Source organism: Schistocerca piceifrons, chromosome 8 (genome assembly GCF_021461385.2).
Source record: "Schistocerca piceifrons isolate TAMUIC-IGC-003096 chromosome 8, iqSchPice1.1, whole genome shotgun sequence".
In the NCBI taxonomy this organism is placed as follows: Eukaryota; Metazoa; Arthropoda; class Insecta; order Orthoptera; family Acrididae; genus Schistocerca; species Schistocerca piceifrons.
In genome coordinates, this window is record NC_060145.1 from 142513666 (window position 1) to 142524908 (window position 11243).

The 11243-nt window shown below is 42.6% G+C and overlaps 1 pseudogene; it reads left to right on the forward strand.

Moving 5' to 3' along the window:
- The first annotated feature begins 10114 nt into the window (after positions 1-10114).
- Positions 10115-10232, forward strand: LOC124712679 (annotated as a pseudogene).
- The last annotated feature ends 1011 nt before the right edge of the window (positions 10233-11243 follow it).

The following is an 11243-nucleotide window of genomic DNA, read 5'->3' on the forward strand; positions in this document are numbered from 1 at the left end:
TCTTCGGCGAGCTTCTCCTTGTCTGAAAGTGTTTGAGCGCTATGGAACAGCTCCGAATTTCTTTCTGACGGATGATGATGGCTCTACACGTGGAGATAGCGCTCAGTGTGTTTTCTGTGTACGCTATGGCCCAGGAATCCGGTCGTTCTTAACTAACATGTAGCTGGCCCTACGACGAGAAAACTTGAGAGATAACATTAAATCATACCACTTAACAACCTATCTGAAATCATCACATACGCTGGTAAACCTTGAGGGGGCATTTTTGTGCAGAGCGGATGGAAATGTGTGCAAGAGACTGCGTTATGATGTAAAGAAATTATCACACGTCTTTTGTTTCTTTCTTCGCTCTGGCCAAGATTAACTGGCCTTTAGCCAGGAAACACAACACAGGGAAAAAGGAGAAGAAATCTGAAGAACAGTATCTGAGTGACGGGAGAGAGTAATAACGAGCACTGGCGTCGGACGTCGGCTGTGAGTCAGGGATGGCGAGCAGCGGTCGAGGCGGATGTTGTAGGCGCGAAGTCCAGCGGGACTCCTGCTGACCGAGCCGCGCTTATCTGCTAACGGGACGCAACCGCACGGCTCAGTAAAGAGGGGTCTACGTACAGACAGGCTCGCAAACAGGCCGGGTGTCTGAAGGACATCTGCCGGAGTTACGTAATACAAGAATATTCCGCTAAGGAGCCTATATGTGCTCTGACATGGTCCTCTCTTGGTATATTGAAACTACACTACTGGCCATTAAAATTGCTACACCAAGAACAAATGCAGTTGATAAACGGGTATTCGTTGGACAAATATAATATACTAGAACTGATAGGTGATTACATTCTCACGCAATTTGGGTGCATAGATCCTGAGAAATCAGTCCTAGAACATCCACCTCTGGCCGTAATAACGGCCTTGTAGGCCTGGGCATTGAGTCAAACAGAGCTTGGATGGCGTGTACAGGTACAGCTGCCCATGCAGCTGCAGCACGATACCACAGTTCATCCAGAGTAGTAACTGGCGTATTGTGACGAGCCAGTTGCTCGGCCACCATTGACCAGACGTTTTCAGTTGATGAGAGATCTGGAGAATGTGCTGGCCAGGGCAGCAGTCGAACATTTTCTCTATCCGTAAGGCCCGTACAGGACCTGCAACATGCGGTCGTGCATTATCCTGCTGAAATGTATGGTTTCGCAGGAATCGAATGTAGGGTAGAGCCACGGGTCGTAACACATCTGAAATGTAACATACACTGTTCAAAGTGCCGTCAATGCGAACAAGAGGTGACCGAGACGTGTAACCAATGGCACCCCATACCATCACGCCCGGTGATACGCCAGTATGGCGATGACGAATACACGCTTCCAATGTGCGTTCACCGCGATGTCGCCAAACTCGGATGCGACCATCATGATGCTGTAAACAGAACCTGGATTCATCCGAAAAAATGACGTTTTGCCATTCGTGCACCCAGGTTCGTCGTTGAGTACACCATCGCAGGCGCCCCTGTCTGTGATGCAGCGTCAAGGGTAACCGTAGCCATGGTCTCCGAGTTGATAGTCCATGCTGCTGCAAACGTCGTCGAACTGTTCGGGCAGACGGTTGTTGTCTTGCAAACGTCCCCATCTGTTGACTCAGGGATCGAGACGTGGCTGCACGATCCGTTTCAACCATGCTGATAAGATGCACGATAAGATGCCTCCTAGCGATACGAGGCCGTTGGGATCAGCACGGCGGTCCGTATTACCCTTCTGAACCCACAGATTCCATATTCTGCTAACAGAATAACCAACGCGAGTAACAATGTCGCGATATGATAAACCGCAATCGCGATAGTCTACAATCCGACCTTTATCAAAGTCGGAAAGGTGATGGTACGCATTTCTCCTGCTTACACGAGGCATCACAACAACGTTTCACCAGGCAACGCTGTTCAACTGTTGTTTGTATATGAGAATCGGTGGAAACGTTCCTCATGTCAGCACGTTGTAGGTGTCGCCACCGGCTCCAACCTTGTGTGAATGCTCTGAAAAGCTAATTATTTGCATATCACAGCATCTTCTTCCTGTCGGTTAAATTTCGCGTCTGTAGTACGTCATCTTCGTGGTGTAGAAATGTTATTGGCCAGTAGTGTACAAGTTACTGCATATGAGGTACTGTGCAAGTTTTCTAGTAATTCACTTCATTACAAGGAAAATGTCCAGTACTCACTGGAAATGTCGATTATTATTCATAATGCTAAAGGTCTTTTATTTGTTTCTTAAGGCATTAACGTTTAAAGGTTATAAATATTAGTTATTTTGTAAGTTCGTCGAATACACATTTATAAACGGATAACAACTGAAATATCATCGTCGTCGTTTCCGCAGTAGGCGGCTTTAATGAGTGGTATGCGGTCATCGGAGTGTGCTGTCGATAATCAGTATGTGGTCGACGGCGGGAGGCATCGATGACTTGTGTGTGGTCAGCGGCTCCCACCGGTGATCGAGCCGCAGCCCCTTGGACAGCAAACTCGCAGCAGGCAGTCGATGACGATGACCGTGCATGATCAGGAACGCAGCCTCCGGACTACTTGCAGGAACTCGCCACTGCTTCCTGGAGATCTTGGCACCAACTCGACCGGGATCGCGAACATGAAAATTTTCCAAAGCCGCATCAGTATTCACTCATAACTTAATGTCGGGTGGAAAGGTCTCACAAATTAGCTCAATTGTCGCACATGCTCAGCACATGTGTCTCTTTATCCAGTTCAAGGAAGTCGCTTACATAACCACATTAGTTCACTGATCTGAACGCACTTAATTTCACAGTTTGTACTCTCTTTAGGTAAATTAAAGGTATTAACAACTTACAGGGGTTGCAAGTATTTGCATTGTCCTATTTGCGGCAGAAATGTGTATTTCAATTTAAAACTTTAGCACATTTATTAATAGTGCGCTCGACGCAGTTATTTGAGAGTTTACAGAAGCTGATGCGCCTTCAGTGTAAGAGTCCTCCCCACAAGTCTTGACACATTCGCTGCGCTGCAGTTCTAAATGCATATACTCAACGGGTAGTTTCACTTTAGGTTGATGTCACTGACGTAGCACTGTTGGTTCACTGTTTATTGAATGCACAGTTTATCTCACGTCACTTGTCTCACTTTTGTAGTCAGTTAAGGTTTACACTATGTGCGCACATTCTTCATCTGTACATAAATTGTTTGGCGAATTTATAATACAGAAGCCTACATAGTCCTTTTACAGGTACATATTTTGCTTTCATCAGCTCACACATGTACCTTTCCACCCCACGGGTCATGATCAGTTGACCATCCGGATTCTTATTAAATAAGGTTCCGGCCTGACTTTTACAAAGCAAATGTCAATGTGTCATTTTTCATGATCTTTAAATGCGATTATATGTGGACACGAGTGTGTGTGTTCCTACTGTCAAGGAATCAAACTACCGGTGCCTAAATACGAAATAATGTTGTCGCGAGGAGAGCATTAGACACATGATAACTAACTGGCAAATCTGACTTTCAGATTCGGTAAGTACAGACTCTGCCTCAAGTTCAAAAGAAATTCAAACCTTGGTAGACCACGGTGCATTTTGGAATGTTAATCATGGCACACAATGACGTCTAAACTAGTCATAAGTCATGTTTCATACGGTTGAGAAAATCAGTCTTATGTTAAGAAATCTAAATTCTACGTTACAAAAACAGAAAAAATATTATTATGCTTATTGAAACTTTAAGAAAAATTAATCTGTATTGAAATATGGATTAACCGTCAGTAATCTTCATTTTTAATCAATCTACAAGGAAAAACAAGAATACATTTATGTCTAACTAAACAAGGTTATTCAATAACCCTCTTTAAATCTTTATAAGCCTTTGACAATCACGGTCTGGTTACGCCAGCCTGCAGCTGCCCCGACGAGTACTTTCTGTAATTTTGTAGGAACCAGCATACGAAAGTTGTCACTTGTTAGCCTGCATTTTAAGGCCTGATGACTTTGTATGTGTCAGAGGAGCGCCAGTTCTCCGATTTCATAATTTCATACACCTTTTACATTTTTTGTCGTACTTTTTCTTGTGTTTCTCCGCTTCAGAGGTTAGCTTAATCAAAGTTTGTCTTTCCTATTGCCAATAGTGGACTACTATACGGAGAATAGAAAGGCTCCAGTATATCCCATTCGATCGTCTTCCTATTTCCTTTGTTATCGCTTCCTTCTTTGTCCACGGAATGGAATATATAGCGTGGCAGTATGTTTCATGTGGGTACATCGCCTTGTTATATATGTAACCTTTTATAGTTCCTGCAGCTTGCACTGCGCATATCCCGGCCGTCGTTGTAACGCCACATGTTTACAGAGTTTATAGAGGTACCTTCACTTTTGTCTTTGACCATTACCGGAAGGCATTCGTCCACAATTTGTATTATTCTAACTCGTTGGTCCTGATGTTGCTGCATCTTACGACTGTTTTGCTCCTGCACATTATTGTGCTCGGAATTACTTCTCTATTGAATGTTTCCCTAAGGTGCCCCAAGTTTTGATTCGTCTGAGCCACCTGTTGATCAGCTCACTTGTCGGAATTAGATCGACTAGTTTTATGCATTGCTGTGTCCCAAGACGTCTCCACGTCTCTTCCTGTTACGTCCTTACTGATTATTGACCTACCCGTTCCCATTTGAGTTCTTTTGTGGCTGCTTATAACCGCCGTTATTATGGTCACTGTTGTTATAATAAATTTTCCCTTTTCTGTGTGCGCTACCAATGCCTTTTTTATTATTATTATTTCGGCCGTTCTGCGGAGGGTAACTGCCATTACTCGAGCTAATCTTTCTTCTGCCTTCATGGATTAAATCTAGTGAATCCACAATGGCTAGAAATCTTCCCAAGTCATCTTCAGAGACAACTAACTGCTCTCTGACTGTAATAAATAATTCCGGTTTTAATATTCTTGATACCTCTCTCGTTGTCATGGGTTCGTCCCAGAAGCGGCCTTTACTAATGTGACTCTATGTATTTTCTGATGCTACCTTACTTCGAGTTGTACACGGTAGGATTGTACACCTCTTGCCTAAGACGTTCTTGAGTACAAGTATTACAGTATTTTGCTAAGAAAGTTTTCTCGATTTCTTCTAGTGTTTGACACCTGTCAGCTGCCTGTATTGACACAGAGCAGCTTCACTTAATACATGTGAAGTCACAAACTCTATTTTTTGTCGCTCCGTCCAAACCTTGGGCAGAATGCGTCTAAAGCTTTTAATGAAAATGAACGAATGGACGGCCTCTCTTTCTGCCGAAAATATTTGAAAGTGCATATGTTTTATAAGACTTTCTTGCACTTTAATCTCAGCGTAGCTCGGCTGTGCGTCAGTTTGCAGCTTCCCTCCTGTCTGGAGTAGAGACTGTGAACATTTCGCTCAGGGAAAGTTGTGACTGATAACAACTTTTGTTACCGTAACGTCTACCACCTTGAATCATATTTCACTCAATATGTTGCACGCTAGACTCACTACGTTCTAGCATTGCAATTCTATCGTGTATTTCCCTTTGCCATTGCGGAGGTTCTTGCGCCAGGCTGTGTTGAATCTGGCTCAGTTTGTTTCTCAAATCATTTGTGGGTTCGCCACTGCCGAAAGCGGCTTCGTTTGTGACTTTTTGTACCACAAGTTCAGTTAACTCACTACTTTCATATGGTAATTCAAGACATTCGAAATCGGAGTATTCAGATTCTTTTATCGATTGCTGTTTCGTTCTGACACAATACGTACTATAAATAAATACAGTCTCTTTCGTGCTAGCTGTGGCTGGCAACTCGCCAGTTAATTGTTGCACCAGCTGTTATTTGGGGCCGGCCGGAGTGGCCGTGCGGTTCAAAATGGTTCAAATGGCTCTGAGCACTATGGGACTTAACATCTTAGGTCATCAGTCCCCTAGAACTTAGAACTACTTAAACCTAACTAACCTAAGGACATCACACAACACCCAGCCATCACGAGGCAGAGAAAATCCCTGACCCCGCCGGGAATCGAACCCGGGAACCCGGGCGTGGGAAGCGAGAACGCTACCGCACGACCACGAGATGCGGGCTGGCCGTGCGGTTCTAGGCGCTACAGTCTGGAGCCGAGCGACCGCAACGGTCGCAGGTTCGAATCCTGCCTCGGGCGTGGATGTGTGTGATGTCCTTAGGTTAGTTAGGTTTAATTAGTTCTAAGTTCTAGGCGACTGATGACCTCAGAAGTTAAGTCGCATAGTGTTCAGAGCCATTTTGTTATTTCGGCTTCGAGTGTTACTTGCTGCTAAATTCAGTAAAGTCCTAACTAAAACTTCAAACAAATAGAGCCTCTTGCTGTAGTATAAATTACACATATACAAAACAATACCTAACTCACAATAAGAAAATGTAGAGTGGAGTATCTAAGAGCTTTCCTGACCTATCAGCACAGAAAACCGAAGGAAACATACACCAGTGCCCTTACCTTAGTTACATTCAGCGGTAGGTCCAGGTTGTATGTCATGTACCCTTGTCCAGACATGCAGGTATAATTACTTGTCATTATAATTTCCTCTCAGTGCAAGGCAGGTTTTAGGATTATATCCAATCAAGCACAAATGATGAACATGTGGAAAGAAACATTCATCGATTAATTACAAATACGAGAAAAATACAAGAAAATACAATAAAGTAATGGTTTCTATTAAATTTTGTATTTGCTTAGAATCGAGCCATACGTTGTGCGCCGCGTACATCGTCGATCTCTCTCTCTCTCTCTCTCTCTCTCTTCTTTGGTTATACAATGTTATGATTTTAATGTTAGATGTGGTCGGGATTGTTTGGAAAAAGCTGAAGATTATTTAATGCACTGTTGGCGGTGCTTATATTCTGCATGCTCGTAAATGCGGCTTACACATATACGGCGAAGATAATCAAAGTTGCTACGCCGACAAAAATATTAGTAAAATGGGTATAGTTTTGGTTGTAATGGTTTAATTACGTTATCCAGACTCGCGGCGAGCTCAAACATAATCAGAGGTAACATGAAACTATTATTGTTATTGCCTGATAAATAAATTGTTCAAAGAGAGAGAGACGACATAACCACCTACGTAGCACAGGGATTTGTACTCACGATAAATTATTTCTTTTTTACCACACGTGCTTCAGTTTGGTGAAGCATGTACTTGACAGAAATAAATTTAATTGCAAACTCAGAAATATCGTGAAGCAAACCTAAGGCTTGTTGCCTGCTGTAGTTAAATTTATGTAAGTAATTCCGTAAAGATTCTGATAAAATGGACTTTGCAAATATTAATGATCGAAAATTACTATCGATATTCAAAGCATTTATTCTGTTAACTTGAAGGTGAAGCCCAATATTTAATATTTTAATTAAATTTCACGTATTGGCCACCTGTGCGCCATTACAACGAAAGAAAGCCAGATGGGCAATCTTCTACAAAACTGAAACTTCCTGGCAGATTTAAACTGTGTGCCGGACCGAGACTCGAATTCGGGCCTTTTGCCTCTCGCGGGCAAGTGATCTACCATCTCTTTTTTTTTCTAATCTCATTTTGTTCTATTGTTCGTTTACTTTGTTCGTAGCGGGCGTCCGATGACACTCGTTCAGGTTGTCCGTTGGTCCGTCCACCCAGTTTTTTATTACAAAGGGTAGCTAAACCCTCTAACCGAACACGCTGAGCTACCGTGGCGGCTTGCATCTGAGCTACACAAGCACGACTCACGCCCAGTCCTCACCGCTTTACTTCTGCCAGTATATCGTCTCCTACCTTCCAAACTTCACAGAGGCTCTCTTGGGTAGCTCAGATGGTAGAGCACTTGCCCGCGAAAGACAAAGGTCCCGAGTTCGAGTCTCGGTCCGGCACACAGTTTTAATATGCCAGGAAGTTTCATACCAGCGCACACTCCGCTGCAGAGTGAAAATCTCATTATGGTTGTGCAAAACCCACTGTAAATGATTATTTTCACTTAAATATTTGCACAAAGAGAGAGAGGTTTTGAATAAGGAAGGAGAGATTCACTTTTTATCTATATTGTAACAGAAAATACGTACATCAAATACTTAGTGCGTCAGAACAGCAAACCAAATTAATTTTTTAACAACAGAGCCAAAAGTAGGATTGGATCTTTGAACCAAGTCTTTTTCACATTAATGAGATAGGATTTCTGTGGTTATAAAGAATATCTTTACATTGTATAGTTATTCTATGATACTAAAATACGTACTTTATTAACATTTTTAACACGAAACATTCATATTAACAAGCTGCACGTTTTATAATTATCTGTCGTATTGGCTAAGGTTTTTATCGACAGAAATACACTCAGTTTTGTAATTTCTTTACACTTCACATTTACACGTCTGGTATTAGTTTGATCTTTGTAGGGATTGCCAAGAGATGTCCCAAGGTCAAATATTTCTTTTAGGCTGTATTCGTAAAACCAGTAAAAAGCTGTACATATTAAGTGACGTTTTTTGTTTGGCATGTCATTAAGTGCTTTTAGGAAATTTCTTATGAAAGATCAAGATTCTTGTTCTTTTTTCTTGTGTGTGTCTGTCACCGTCACTGTCATAAACATTCTAATCATAAAGCAAATTAAAAATAACGTATCTCCTAAGAGGGTCCTAAGAAGGAAAAGAATTATCAATCAAAGTCGTTGATAAGGATACACTTATACGAAAGGAATTCTCTAGGAAAATAGGGAATAAACTGAAGAATATTACAATAAGTCAAGACAGGAAGGAATATCTACTGTATTCATTATGTGTCCGAAATTCTGAGAATAGACTTTGTTGCTTATAGCAAATATATAAGCAATGAAACTAATGGAGATCCTCCTTCTTAAAACTTGAAAGTTGTTCGCTTTCATGTCGGCTTTCAAATTGTCCATACTTCCAAGATTTCTGAATCGAAAGCCTGTTGCAAAGACGTCCCTTATCAATTGATCGTTTACTTAAGCTATTTCAGTTTCTGACTAGTCGAGTAAATGCATGTCTGTTAAGGAATACTTTTGCTACGAGCGAATCACGTGCCTGTGTAGGCAGGGTGATATGTGTGTGAGCCCCGCTGAACGAGGAATAGAGTGATTCGGCACTGTTTCCGGTCGACTTTTCGTGTGCTGTTCTGGTTCTGATGTTGTTCGTGGTTGTTGGTCCCGCGTTTTTGCCGCTGATAACGGGTGTGGTGACTTGCTTTGAGGTTAATTTATCAGGGGTATTCACATGCAACGAGCTACAAGAAGAATGCTCGATTGTGCCTTGCATTTTGCAGCATGGCATAATATTTATCTGCAGTACGAAAATATGGCTCTGAGCACTATGGGACTCAACTTCTGAGGTCATTAGTCCCCTAGAACGTAGAACTAATTAAACCTAACTAACCTAAAGACATCACACACATCCATGCCCGAGGCAGGATTCGAACCTGCGACCGTAGCGGTCTCGTGGTTCCAGACTGCAGCGCCTAGAACCGCACGGCCAGACTGCAGTACGTCCACAACTTTAAATTCACCTTAAGTTCTGTTCAAACTGAGCTTCTGTTGTTCAGTGAGGTACTTAGCTACCCATGCACGTAGTACAGTTATCAGTCTTTCATTAGTGAACCCATACCCGTAGGCATACTTGCTACATCACACTCTCTCTTCTTTAAGCTTGTTCAGCATTTTGTGATGTACCTAGAATTTTTCTTAGTTCAGATATTTTCTATGTGGTGGCCTTGTATGCCATGTGGTCCACGTCCAGACAGTTTTTATGTTTTGTGTATTTATCGTTATGGATTGAGTCTTACTAATCACAAATTTTACTAAAGCTTCTATGATTTATTTTCATTCGCGTGTCCTTATGAAATCCGTGTCTAAAAGCGTGACTGTCTACGTGTTTTTGTATTCATTTTCCAATTTTCACTTAATTTCAGGCATGAAGTGTAATCACAGTTGTGCCTTCTGCAGGAACGTTGGTCTGTGTGAAGCAAAACTGGAAAAAAGCATAAGTATTTTATAGACGGTGGTCAACACAAACCATTTCCTATTTTTTGTGTGTTTTACAAACTGGAAGGTAAGTAGTGGTGCAAAAACTGCGAGAATAATTGCTCATCGGATTATACTTCAGGCAACGGCCTTGCCGCAGTGGCTACACCGGTTCCCGTCAGATCACCGAAGTTAAGCGCTGTCGGGCGTGGCCGGTACTTGAATGGGTGACAATCCGGGCCGCCACGCGCTGTTGTCATTTTTCGGGGTGCACTCAGCCTCGTGATGCCAATTGAGGAGCTACTCGACCGAATAGTAGCGGCTCCGGTCACAGAAAACCATCATAACGACCGGGAGAGCGGTGTGCTGACCACACGCCCCTCCTATTCGCATCCTCAACTGAGAATGACACGGCGGTCGGATGGTCCCGATGGGCCACTTTTGGCCTGCAGACGGAGTGGATTATGCTTCGCCGTTAGATTTCAGGTATTTTGCAGATAGGTCTAGGGCTATCAGACTGAGCCATTAATGCTCATCGTACTGTTTTTACTTATGCCCATTTATTTTCGTGACGTAAAGTAAGCACTCCATACTCTCGCATATGTTTACAAAATGTACTCAGATTCCGTAACATATTTTTAAGTCAAAATTTTGTGCACTTTTCATATACTGACATGCTTAAAACGAAAAATAGTTTACAACCTATGCCGAAGGGTTTGAGCGGAATCATAATAGCCGCGCGGTTGAGACACCATGTCACGAACTGTGCGGCCCCTCCCTCGGACATCGATGTGTGTGTGTTGTTCTTAGGATAAGTTGGTTTAAGTAGTGTGTAAGTCTAGGGACTGATGACCTCACAAGTTTGGTCCCTTAGAAAGTCACACACATTTGAACATTTAGTATCATGATAAGTTAGCGGCATAATTAGTTTCGTTCTTCCTTGAGTGTTTTGAACGGCTGAGAGCCCACATTTAGAAGAAATTAGTTCGGCCTATAACAGACATTCCAGTTTACAGGAAAGATGTTCTATGGCGTTCAGGTTCGGGACTTTGAGTGGCACACTCCAGAAAATCTATCTGCTATCATTCAGAAGAAGCAAAAAATGTTAGGGCTTATCGTACTGCAGACGGCGGAGTACAAAGCCGTTATTCTGGCCTTAAGTGATTAGGGGAACAATGGAAAACGTATAACTGGATGGTCGAACGGACATTCGAACCCTGGTCCTCCGCAATGTGATCCCAGTATCTCACTCTGCTCCAGCTCACTCAGT